This window comes from Brachycentrus maculatus, unplaced genomic scaffold (assembly GCF_059751285.1).
Source record: "Brachycentrus maculatus isolate JH-2025_06_01 unplaced genomic scaffold, ASM5975128v1 h1tg000635l, whole genome shotgun sequence".
Lineage (NCBI taxonomy): Eukaryota > Metazoa > Arthropoda > Insecta > Trichoptera > Brachycentridae > Brachycentrus > Brachycentrus maculatus.
In genome coordinates this window covers 250,001-263,109 of record NW_028281371.1, presented here as the reverse complement: position 1 = coordinate 263,109, position 13,109 = coordinate 250,001, and the positions used below count along the sequence as shown (strand labels likewise).

Genomic DNA, 13,109 nt, shown 5'->3' with positions numbered 1-13,109 from the left:
AACCTATGCGGTCGTAAGCCCCGTAAATGCCTAGACTTCCATATTCGTCTTCATCCATTTTGAGATGTCAAAAAATAATTAAAAAAAAATAACTCCTAATTGGAGATAATACATACATATTTCTTCTTCTTCTTCATATTGTAGGCCTTGTGGCCTGTTTTTACGAGGGATTAGCCTCCTGCGATGTCGATTCCCAGCTATCGACCCATCTCTTTGGTGGTCTGCCCGGGAGTCGTCTACCATGGGGTTGGCCGTACAGTGCGATGTGGGGGAGTCTGGATGGTTTCATTCTCCTCACATGCGCATACCATTGTCTCCTTCGTTTCCTTCCCCACCTAACGACATCTTCGATCTCGCATATTTCCCTGATCCTGGCGTTTCTTATTCTATCTCGAATAATACAATACAGATTTGTGAACAAGTATTTGAACACACTCAAATTATTGCATATACATATTATTTTACATAGGTAATTTTCTTGAATATATATATGCTTTTTTTCGAAAATGTTAAACTGGTATTTAATTTAAATTTTGTTTTCTTGGCCAAACACGTAATTAAAAAAGAGTATTTATTATTATTGTTGATAGCGATGCAATTACCTTACGATTGCATTGGATTGCAAAAAGCATAAATGGGATCTGATTGCATAATGTCGTCATTGCATTTTTTGTTTATTTATGGCAAACGTCACACATTTTAAATGTTTTTATACCTCTGTCACCGCCATTCCAAGGAAAGGTGAGACCTGGTCTGAAACCTTTTGCAAGGCGAAAAAGTAAAAGATAAAAAAAAAATACTCAAATAGATCGCATCGAGTAACTGGGATTAATAAAAAAGACCGGGCACAAAACTTTTCGGGTTTTTACATGAATTTTCGAAACCAATACTTTAAGTCTGCCACCGCGGTGTAATGGTTAACGTGTTTAGCTACCGTGCTGGAGATCCCGGGTTTGATTTCCAGGGAGGGGGGATAATAAATATAAGTGTTTTGACAATGAGGGATAATTAATACAAGTGTTTTGACAATAAAATATTTCTCTGTCTGTCGTCTCTGAAGCGCAGGAGTGATCACCTTGCCTTCATATAAGTAACGATTAAGACAACACTGCGTCAATACGATGCAGTGTCCTATGCACCATTGGGTGCGGATAAGGGTTCGAAGAATACTGGTGGAGAGATTTGCGTATTATTTTGGTTTTCTGACGACAGAGGATTTTCGACTGAATAATTTTTTTTTATTTTTTTGAAATCTCATCTTTGATGAGATTTCAAAAAATAATATGAAAATAACTCCTGTAATATGAGATAATCCAGATTTTGTAATCAAGTATTTGAACATACTCAAAAGGTTGTGAATAAAATTTCGGTTTTCAGAAAAAAAACGGAAATTATAGAACCCAAAGATAGAATTAGCATAGATTTGTGGTCATTTTTTCAATTTGTTTTTTCAACGACAAAATTGAATTTCTCATAAAGAGCGAAGCCCTGTGCGACCGCGCATGTCTTGCATCCCTCTAGATGGCCCTGGCTGTCATACACATTACGTTTATGACTCGTATAATAATCATATGGTAAACCATGCTCTTTGTTTTTTGAGATAGCGAAAGAATGTTTATTAGTGTATCACTCACGACGTAAATTAAATGTCTGCGCAAATAAAACTACCTCAGCCATTATCTCATTCTCCGGAATGGCGACGATATTGCCTGAAGATTTATGCGGCCAAGATATCATTATTTATATATCATCTTGACAAAAATGCTTCCAACTGTGAAGAGACTATACCTCCACTCTGTAATAAATAATAGCTGTAGAGTAAACGTGTTATTGTTGTTTAAGAATTTACCCAAGTATTTTGTCCGCCTCCGTAGTGTAATGGTCAGCACGCTCGGCCACCGTTCTGGAGGTCCCGGGTTCAATTCCCAGGGGGGGTCAAATAAATATAAGTGATTTTTTCACTGTAATATTGATTCAATATTACCCTGGACTGGTACCTGAAGCGGAGGGCTGATCACCTTTCCTTCATGTGTAAACGATCAAGATAACTCTGCGTTTATATGACGCAGTGCCCTATGCACCATTGGGGTGCGGATAAGGGTTTTATTATTATTATTATTATTTTCTTTAAAAAACCAAAATGATTTTTAATTACAAAAAGTTTTATCCGAATCTAATTTGATTTACGCAATATTGTCTTATTCAGTAATAACATGAGCGCAAGGTCACTCCTACGTTTCAGGTGACAACTCAGGTTCATATTAAATAAATAAATGTTCATGTGAAAATATCTCATATAATGTTTTTGAACTTTCATGAATATATTGTAGTCATACAGGAGAAAGTCACCAAGTGCATTTTTTTACAAAAACGTGATTATTGACTATTTGATATGTTACTAGCTCAATATTGCCCTGCAAAAAATCTAAAAACGATTTTAAACTTGGAAGTATAATATATTGACTTGTTAAAAAATGACTAACTGCATTGATGTTTATTTTCTTGTCAAGCAAAAGTGACTTAAATGGCCCTCCTGAATATTTTACGTTTTGTTAGTTGGTCGTTTTCTCCTGTAAGACTACGATATATTCAAAGTAATCATCAGCATGACTTGTTTATATCAGGAAAAAACACACATACCGTAAAGTGGGTATACATTGCACCAAAATACTGCATTTTTTCAAAAAATTGTCTATTCAGATCAGGTTTTTTACTTTTTCTGAGGTTTCAACTATTGCAATGTAATAACACATATACCTGTAACATGTCTGATACATTTTTAAATTTGTATCTATTTTGCCTGTATTTTTTTTTATATTTATATTTTGGTGCAAAGTATCCCGGGGTAAAGTACAACTTTGCACCATGATATTTTCTCTACACTTTTCGTACTAGAATCCAAATTTATGCAAAGTAAAGACTATCCTACAAGTTTCGTTGCATCTTATGAAGGGTATATCTTATGCTCACAGTTCGCTAAATGCAGATTATAATATTGTATAATTTTGGAAAAATAAGACACTTGATAGATTTTTTTTTTTTAAATATTAAAAAATCTAACAAAAATGTATTTTTTTCCAATACTGAAGGTTTAAAATTATATAAAATAAATGTTGGATATTAAAACATATCGTACTACATAGGTAATAGGAATTAAAATGAAATTAGGTCTAAATATGGTCATGTTCCAGGACGGTAAAGAAACCTCTTTTGGATTGCATTTTCGGTTCTTTTATGGAACCCACTACATCCTTCCAAGAATATTGAAGAAAGTTATCCTTCATCGGCCACTTCCACGATTTGAGACTCTCCTGCATGGATTTAACAGCTCTGTCTTTCTTTATTTCCAAAATCTGTCCCGGAAAATTTTCTCCTTTGTAATGAAATACGACATATTTTCCCACCTTCTTTTTTACTGGTCCTAATGAAACGGAAGAACAAATACGATAAATACGACAAATACGATGGTTTCAGTCATCGTTTTTGTTCTTCTCCCTCTTCCTCAAAGCTTCCGTGTGAAATATTATCAGTTAATGCTAGATATTCTGGAAGTTTCGATGCGGAAGGTGGGATCATTGATGTAGTTGGTTCAGGTAGCATTTGTGTCTCGTCAACGTTCATTTCGACATTTGGATCGTGAGCAATGCTCTTACCTGGTTCTTTCGGTATCGTTTTCCTGCGTTTTAAGACTGAATTCTTTGAGTTGAATCTGTTTTCTTCCAAAAACTGTTGAAAACTCTGGGGCACGTCATCGTCATACGCTTTTAATGGCAACCGATTAAGCAACTGACTAGTTTTAGCAACAGTCAAGGTTTTATGTCTTTGCAAAAATGATCTTATCCATTCAGAGCCTGGTACGTTGTTCTTTAATATTCGTACTCTTCTGCCAAATCTATCCAAATAGGCTATTAGAATGTAGTGAATGTTAAAAACACTCACTGGGAAACCGTACTCACTCATGTCTACTATGCAGTTTACGAAGGATTGCTCTTTGCCCTTGTCACATATCGGAGGTTTTCCCACAGGTTTTGTGTGCTGACCTTTGAGCTTATAGTTAATCGTCCTTCTGGGGATTTTGAAAATTTATTTAGCCTTTCTTTGACTGATTGTACCATTTCGAATGGCCTCCAAACACTGCTCCACTCTCTTTGGTGTAAAATCGCAGTATCGTCTGGCATAAGGCAGCTGTTTGTGTGTTCTTGACATTTTTGAAAAAAATATACCATCAGGAATTAAGTAAGTACACAAAACCTATAGATATTTAGCAAAAATATCAAGTTGTATTAGCCGTTTTAAGACTTTTCATCAAATTAATTAACTATGGCCTTTTGTGGATACTTTGCACCTGGTGCAATGTTACCCCAAATGTGGTCAATACAAGTCAGTTCTTAAAAAAATATTATTTTTACATTAACTTGACAACGTAACTAAAAAATACAGCATTTGAGAAAAGCAGGGCCTACCTATCTACGAATTAGAGACCACTCACTTGTTGTAACTTGTTTCAGTATACTGATTACACTAGATTTTTTCAGACACAATTTTCAGACAGAAAACTTTCTTTACGTTCTGACAGGAAAAACGCATTGAAGCAATAGCCACCGACTGTTAATTCCATAAACTAAAAAGTAGATTGAAGTCCCATCTATCAGAAACAATAGAAAGTAGAATGAAAAATGACATGTATCAGAGATGACCAGCTCCACAATTTCTTTACAGAAGGTGGTGCAAAGTATCACCCATGGTGCAAAGTATACCCACTTTACGGTATTTAAAAAATATATACAAAAATTCTACTTAAATATGTCATTATAACTCATCGTAAATACCGTGCATACCTTACTTTCAAAAGATTTTTTATCAATGAATAAAATTCTACAACATTTTGAGTGTGTCCAAATACTTGTTCACAAAATCTGGATTATCTCCAATTACAGGAGTTATTTTCATATTATTTTTTAACATCTCATCAAAGATGAAGAAAAATATGGAAATCTGGGCATTTACGGGGCTGACGACCGTCATAGGCTGGTTTAAGTGATCACTTTACACACGTGTAACATTCACCAATTCTACCCATTATTGACAACCACACTACTCAAATTCTTGGAAGTTCTATATGTATGAACCAATTTTAGAAACCTTGTTCTTGAATCACTAGAACTTCACTAGAGACATCTATTGGTGAGATGTAAAGAAGCTTTTTACTAAGCAGAAACTCTTATATTAGTATGTGAGGTCCCAAATGTCCGTAAATGCCCAGACTTCCATATTTTTCTTCATCTTTGACGAGATGTTAAAAAATAATATTTAAAAAATAATATGAATAAAATTCTTGTGTGAAATAATTTTTTTTCTGATGTACCTCTTTTTGAAAATTATAATTAAGATGTACTAGAATTGCATATGGATTTGGCTCTCAATATTTTTTTAAATCGTTATGAGGTGCATTTTTCGCTCTTTGGCTAATAAGTTTGCCGACCATCGGTTTATGTTAAGTGAATGAATCATTTTGGTCCGAAGGCATAAGTGCATTGTTTATGATTCGGTGCGTTTACAAGTATAATTACTTGGCTCCGTCTGCTGCAAGTTGAGTTAGTTACAGGAACATCGTCTTCCTGGGTGAGTGGGGTCCGTCTGTTGGTCTGTTCACCCCTTTGTCACACGCCTCGACACAATACAGTCACTCAACCGTACGATGCCATACTGTTTCCTCGAAGCCGTACTGCACTGAGGGCGAGACCTGATACCGTGCATCTGAGATTCTGATTAACTATTTTATCGCCCTAAAGCGGGGGTCGATAGACATCTACTCGCGAGCGGCTCTTTTTATATGCATTCGAGGCTCTTCAGTCTTTGGCTGTACAAATTTTCAGAAAAACTCGTTCTTTTCCATGAATCGAATAAAATATAAAACAATAATACAATCATTTCATTAATTTATTCGCCATTAAGACATTTTAAATTTAAGTTTTACTCGGTAAATACCACTATTTCAGAACCGGAATAAGTGGTATTTACGAATTAAAAACAATCCAATTTACAGAGCGTAATTAACAATCATGTCTTAAATTTGAGACAAGAAGTTACTTGTAAGACTAGGCATGATTAAAAAAAGTAAAGTTTAATAATTACCTGAAAATCTTTTTTGGCTGATAATACTTGTTCATATCTGCCTTTATAATGTAGTAGTAGTAGGTGCGTTTGGCTACCTTACTGGAGGTCACGGGTTCAATTCCCAGAGAGGTCAAAATAAATATATGTGATTTTAATTAATATAACCTGGGAGTGGTACATGAAACTTCAGGATTAATCAACTTGCCTTCATTTAATTAAAGATCAAGCTAACACTGCGTTGATACGTTGTTGTGCTCTTTGCACCATTGGGCATGGATAAGGGTAAGAATTCGGTGGTTACTTTGTTTTTCTGTGTAATTTCATTTGTTTTCCCATTGAAAGCTCTCCCAACCGCAGTCCCGGATCTGATACAGAAGCACCTTGGCTTTCTGACAGACCTCTCTTGTTGCGAAAAATTTAGCAAACATAATTGTATCCCGATTTTACTGAGATTTTCCATTTAATAGTTTTCTATGTCCCTGTCACTGCCAATCTAAATAAATACAAGTTTGAAAAACCACTACCAAGTTTCTAGAAGTGCCCCAGTCTAGGGAATGAAAGGGTTTAGTAGTTAGTTGGTCACCTAGATACGATTCCAACCCGACGTTGGCCGGTACAAAGACGCCACCGCAAACCCATCTGACAAGCACAGCAGACACAGCAACACGACAACAGCGCCAAGGCGTTGGCAGAAAATGTTCAGTCTTTCTGAATGCCCAGAAAGCCTGCCGATTCCTGTCCTAACGTAACGGCACACTTAGAGCGCTTGTACACTGTACTGAATTTTACTGTCCGGCAGTCCGTTTTTATTATTTTTTAAATAAAAGCGACTACGATAGCTTAGCTTGATCGAATTCACGCACGACGTGATCGCGCACCGATCGACCGTACCGATCCGGAGAAAAATGGACAAATGCACAAGCCAATTATCCGTTTTTTCATGCTAACCGGACTGCCGGACGGTAAAATCCCGTGTAGTGTACAAGCGCTCTTAGGGCCGTCCCTAGAGGTATGTGACAGGCGCAGCCGCACAGGGCATCTCCTCTTGGGAGGCTTCGCACTTAGGAAAAAAGTTTTGCCTTAAAACCTCTTTAATCTTGTAGATGAGTTCTGCCATTTCGTTTTCGAAACGTTTACGGCGTCGTGGCGTAGTTGGGTAGACTGCGAAACTGACATCGCGAGTTCGATTTCCCCCAATTGCAAAATAAATTCAATAAAGATTAATTTTCTTATGGTCTGGGTGTTTGTGATGTGTTTTTCACATTTACCTTCCCTATCTTTACTATCCTACTTGCAGACAAGCCTCTAAAAGTAGAGGCTTTGTGGGTTATTCCATTTTTTTTAATATGTTTTATTGAATCTAAAATGTAATGTGAAATACTTAGTACGAAATATTGAATGGATATCGTTCACATAAGGGAGTGGTAAGCAGGAAGTACGCAGTATTGACGTGCTTGACTTCCTGGGTGCAATTTCCGGACTAAAGCTCCAGTCTAGCAAAAGTCATTTTGTACAGACAAAAAATAACAATCCGGGATTAGATAACCGGTAATTGTGATCGGTGATTGTTTTCCGTGCAATAATATATATATATATATACACACATTTTGGCTCTGTTAAGAAATCTGCAGTACATCGATAAAAGTCTCTCGAGGTATGAATTAGATACTAGTGTAAAAAGATTGAAACTTGCATGAAATATTGTTTAAATTTATATTTTTATTTGTAATGGGTTCACAGAAGTGCAACGAACACAAAATAACATATTATGCAGTGGATAGTGATCGATAATTAGGCCTTACAAATATTGTGTATTTGTTTAAAAAAATATTTATGATAAAACAACAGCTACATAGCTTATTTCATTTTTATTTTATTTCATCAGTGACTTTGTCGATGTACGTCAGCAAAGAACCTGGTCACTGGTAAGCTCTCTCGGGGTGATTTTTTAAGAAAACGACGCTATGTAAAGTATTTAATTACTATATTATTTAATAACAGGAAAATCCACAAAGTTGTTGTTTTGTTAAATGAAATGCAGTTCCACTAAGAAATGTTAAAATTTTGTTGTTGTTTTTGTTTTAAATTTACCGATGAGTTTTAGAATGTCAACGATCAAGATTACGAAGTAATTTTAATCTATTGTATCACTTCTTATTGGCATTTAAACTACGGACAGTAAAAAATAATTACCCTTTCGATATGTCAAAACAGGCACTATACCAGGGGTGGCCAACCCCCGGCCCGCGGGTGTCTACTTGCGGCCCGCAGAGCAAATCACACATTTTTTCTTTAGTGTACACAAAACCACCAAACGAACATTCCATCGTGCGTAGTTCGTATCATATCCCATATATGGGAGCATTACTATCCTGACAATTTCAAGACCCATAATGGCGTCAAGTAGTAAAGACGTTGTACTAAAGAAGAGAAGAGTAACAGAAGAACTGAGAAGTTTTTAAGACAGATGGACTATAAACTATTTTTTTCGTGGAATTTAAAACAAAACCAACATGCCTGATATGCGATGATTCAGTTTCTATCTTGAAAAGAATAAAGTTTATGTATTTATCTTGTATTTATCATAATTATTTAATATAATCTAGGAGTGGTACATGAAACGCAGGATTAATCACATTGCCTTCATACAATTAAAGATCAAGTTAACATTGCGTTGATACGATGCAGTGTCCTATGCACCATTGGGTGTGGATAAGGGTGAGAAGAAGATACCTTATAAATATATATATTTTTTAAATATGTATAAATAAATATTCAAATATATATTTATATGTATATATATGTATTTATCTTGTTTGCTTTGAATTAAAAAATAAATTTGGTTTTACGGCCCGGTAGGAAATCTCATTTCTAAAATCTGGCCCAGCTACTGAAAAGGTTGGCCACCCATGCACTAGACACAACAGGTGATACTCGTAATGAGAGCTCAAACCGGTTCGGCTTGCAAGATTCGGACGTGGTATCGTATTATTTAGTTTGCCAATTCTCGAATGACCCTCAAAATTTGGTCACAAGGTCTGGAGAGTTCAATGCAAAACTGTCGGCGCTGTGCGAAATGACCATTTGTCTTTTGGCGATGAAACATTTTATATTATTTTTGGACATATCAACATAGATGAAGAATAATATGTAAGTCTGGGCATTTACGGGGCTTAAGACTAGATAACATTCACCACATTGTAACGTCACCAATTCTACCCTTGATTGATAACTACACTACACATTTTTTTTCGATATTTTTAACACCCTAGTGACTCTGAAATCTAGCTACGGCTTATGCAACATTGTTTATCGTGACCCTACTTAGGCTTCAACTTTTTAAGTTTTACAGCCTTTGCCTATTCGTGAGTGGATTTACTCTTTATGTTTAAGGTTACAATAATTTCATGTAATTCGTGAGTGAAAATTCTAGGTAAAACACTCGCTAAATACACACACACACACACTCACACACACACACACACACACACGCACGCACGCACGCACGCACACACACACACACACACACACACACACACACACACACACACACACACACACACACACACACACACACACACACTACTCAAATTCTTGGAACTGCTATATGTATATATTGTTCAAAATTAAACATATTGCTTGAATTGACTATAATTTCACTAGAGGCATTTACGGTGAGATGAAAGAAGCTTTTTATTGAGCAGAAACCCTTTCATTTGTATGTGAGATCCGAATCCTGGAATATTAGCAATGTTGAGATGTCAACAACAACAAAATACCTCGGGGAAAACCCAGATTTGTGAACAAGTATTTGGACACACTAAAAATGTTGTAAATGAGACTTTTCAGTTATTTTAAAGTTTTGCCTAACTTATAGACACCCGCTACTGTGTCATCCCTTTCGTTTACCTTCCTTGTTGGTACCTTGGTACGGTGACCCAAATTACACGTTGTGCGTCGTGTGTATGTAGGTCAAAACCCCGTTCATTCTCTATCAATCTTGTTTATTAAATGCCGATATATATGTATTTCATTGCCATTAATGTTTAAACTGTATTAAACAAACGTATGAATTACTTGTACATAGTGAATATAAGTATAAAGTTTTACCGGTAGGTACTCTACATTGAAAAGCTGAACTAGGGCCAATCGAAGAGATTACCAAAAGTTCTTTACGGTGGTATGGACATGTGGACCAATTGAATATTAAGAGAATGAATAAGAGAGTATATTTGGCAGATGTGAACGGGAGAACATAAGGAAGACGGCCAAAAATAATTGGCACGGCCAGGTCAATCAGAACCTACAATCTGGCCGTGTTAAAAGATGACGTGATTGGAGGGCATGTATGTATAGATGTATGCACGTGAAGGAAGCTAGCAGTGTATGTTTGGACAGACAAGTGTAGCGTTCCATCCTCTCTGCCGACCCCTTTAGAAAAACGGCGTAACAGTAGTAATAGTATATTGAAAATAATTTATATTTTGGCACTAGTGACTTTCTTCCCAATAATTAGAATTATATTTAAATGTCATATCGCTCACTCCTTTCAAGAACGTCATAAATCAAAAAACCTGATTTTTCAGCGGAACGTTTTTAAAGTTTAAAAATATAATAAAATGTATCAAAAATAAATCCATATCCACTTATTGAACTTTTTAGTGTGCAACAGATATTTTTATATTAGAAAAATATTTAGTATATTTAAAAAAAATAATGAAACAATACCTTTTCTTCAAAATGCAAAAACAACACTTTCTGCCCTGTAGCGGGTAAATATTAAGTTTAAAATATGCCTCTTTTGCTGAGATATAGCACATTTTCTGGGCTTTCCGAAAACATGCACAGCTCAAAATTGACGATTTTTGATTTATGACGTTCTTGAAAGGAGTGAGTGGTATGGTAAAAGCTCACGACTGTCATGTGACGGAATTGGGGTTCCTAATCCTTAACCTTTGACTCTAAAGAGTAAGAATAAAGATGTGCAAAACTATGAAAATTGTGAAGGACGTGGTCAAACAGTGAGAAGAATGTTGGAAAATTGGCTTGGAACACACAGAAATCATAGATGATTGAAGACTCGTGAAATCCGTTCTGCATCCCAAACCCTCTTGGCGCTGCTTTCCAGATAGATCCACCAAGAGATAGAATGATAAGACGGGTAGTCTACGTCACAAGAAGGGACAAAACACAACAAGCTTAGAGAAGTGCGCTAAGAAAAAGAAGAAGAAAAAAATCTAATCACAAGACTGCAAAATAGTTATCCCGTGACTAAAAAGGTGTAGAATTTGTCGCAAAAGAATTTGTTAAAAAATCTCGCTATCTGAGTATATTTTTTCCTGCTATAAAGATTATATTTATGAGCTCCGGTTATCAGGAAGTCAAATATTACCAACACTGCTGAAAGGAAACGCAATTTAAAAAATCTGAGCACGTTTGACTAAATTTTTATCCACTTCGTATCGAGATTTCTAGCGGGCGCAATACGTTTCTAGCGAAACCAAAAATACTTTCTCGTTCAACTCTTTGTGAAATATGCAACGTGTTAGTTTCAGCAATACAGATAAAGTGATCAAATTATTTGTTCTGATTTATTCATCTCTTATTTGTGTGATTGTATAATTATAAATTGTGAAAGTGTAACTCCAGATGGAAGCATTTTTCGAAGCATCGAGATATCATGATCATTCCAACAATTGTAAGTAATGTTAAAATACATACACATACTATGATAAAACCCTGATTGAATGAAACATTTTATGTGGATATTAAATATGTACATGCGATCCTCGACTTTCATACCTTTTTTCAGGTTCAAAGACGGGTTTCATGTTGAAATTGTGCAAAGGCGAGACCAAAATAAAAGCACGCGTGTAAAGCGGTGATATGTTTTAAAATACTAGTATTTGTGAATACAGATAAAGCTTTATTGGTTATCGCTTATCGTCTGTTGTTTTCTTTATAAATAGAGAATGATACAACCAATATACAGTGAAACCGCTCATAACGAGCACCTCTTATAATGAGTAATTCGCATAACGACCAAAAAAAAAATGAAAAATTTGCTTCGAGCAACACTTAGTTCTCGGTTACAGAGAAAGATCAAGTCCCTTTTTTACTACAATAACTTGTGAGCCAGTCAAAACAATATATGTTTCGCACAACGAATGTGATTCCGGAACGAATTTTGCTCGTTATCAGAGGTTCCACTGTATATATGTGTATATTTGGTAAAAGAAAAAATATTCTTTTTTTCTCGATGCATACTGAATGTTTTAAACGAGTACTTTTCTTGTAATTTATGCACACTCTTCATCGTCATAATTTTTAAATGATTATATTAAAAAATCAATTATTCATGAAAACTTCAATTATGTTATTGATTTTCAAACCTTACCATCATTTATTATAAATAAGCGTTCAATTATCTATTTATACTAAATAATTTACTTGCTAGAGAAGCTAATTGAGCGAAACGTATGCCAGGGTCCACAGTACGAACGAAATTCAAGAATTGCCTGTATATGGAGTTTACGGAGTATAATAAATTATTTTACGCATTTGTTTATCCGTCACGTCTATTTTAGTAACTATGCCAACAATCTTTTATTTATTTAAGCTTAAATATACTCATTTTCGTTTTCCAGTGGTGTAGTGCTAAATGAAATCGTGCAAAATATAATTACGCAAACAAACCTTATAATATTTTTTTATTTAACAATAACCACCTTATAATATAACCTTACAATAACAATGTACGTTTCATCTCAAATTTATTAAAATGAATTAACGAAAAAGTGATAGGTCCTATCAATGGATAGAAAAATAATGAGCACGAATGGACTCGGCTGTCCAAACTTAAAACACAGTAAGGGACATTTTTTTAAAGAACGTTTTTGATATTAATATATCTTAAGGAAACAATTGTTATCTTCGAAACCGGTAAATGTTTTAGATTCACATATAAAGTGATTTTATAAAAAAAATACAAT

At 35.1% G+C, this 13,109-nt stretch overlaps 1 protein-coding gene across 1 annotated transcript in view; it reads left to right on the top strand.

Moving 5' to 3' along the window:
• LOC148300904 (uncharacterized) overlaps positions 1 to 13,109 on the top strand; it is a 103,066-nt gene that overhangs the window by 980 nt on the left and 88,977 nt on the right. The window lies entirely within an intron of this gene.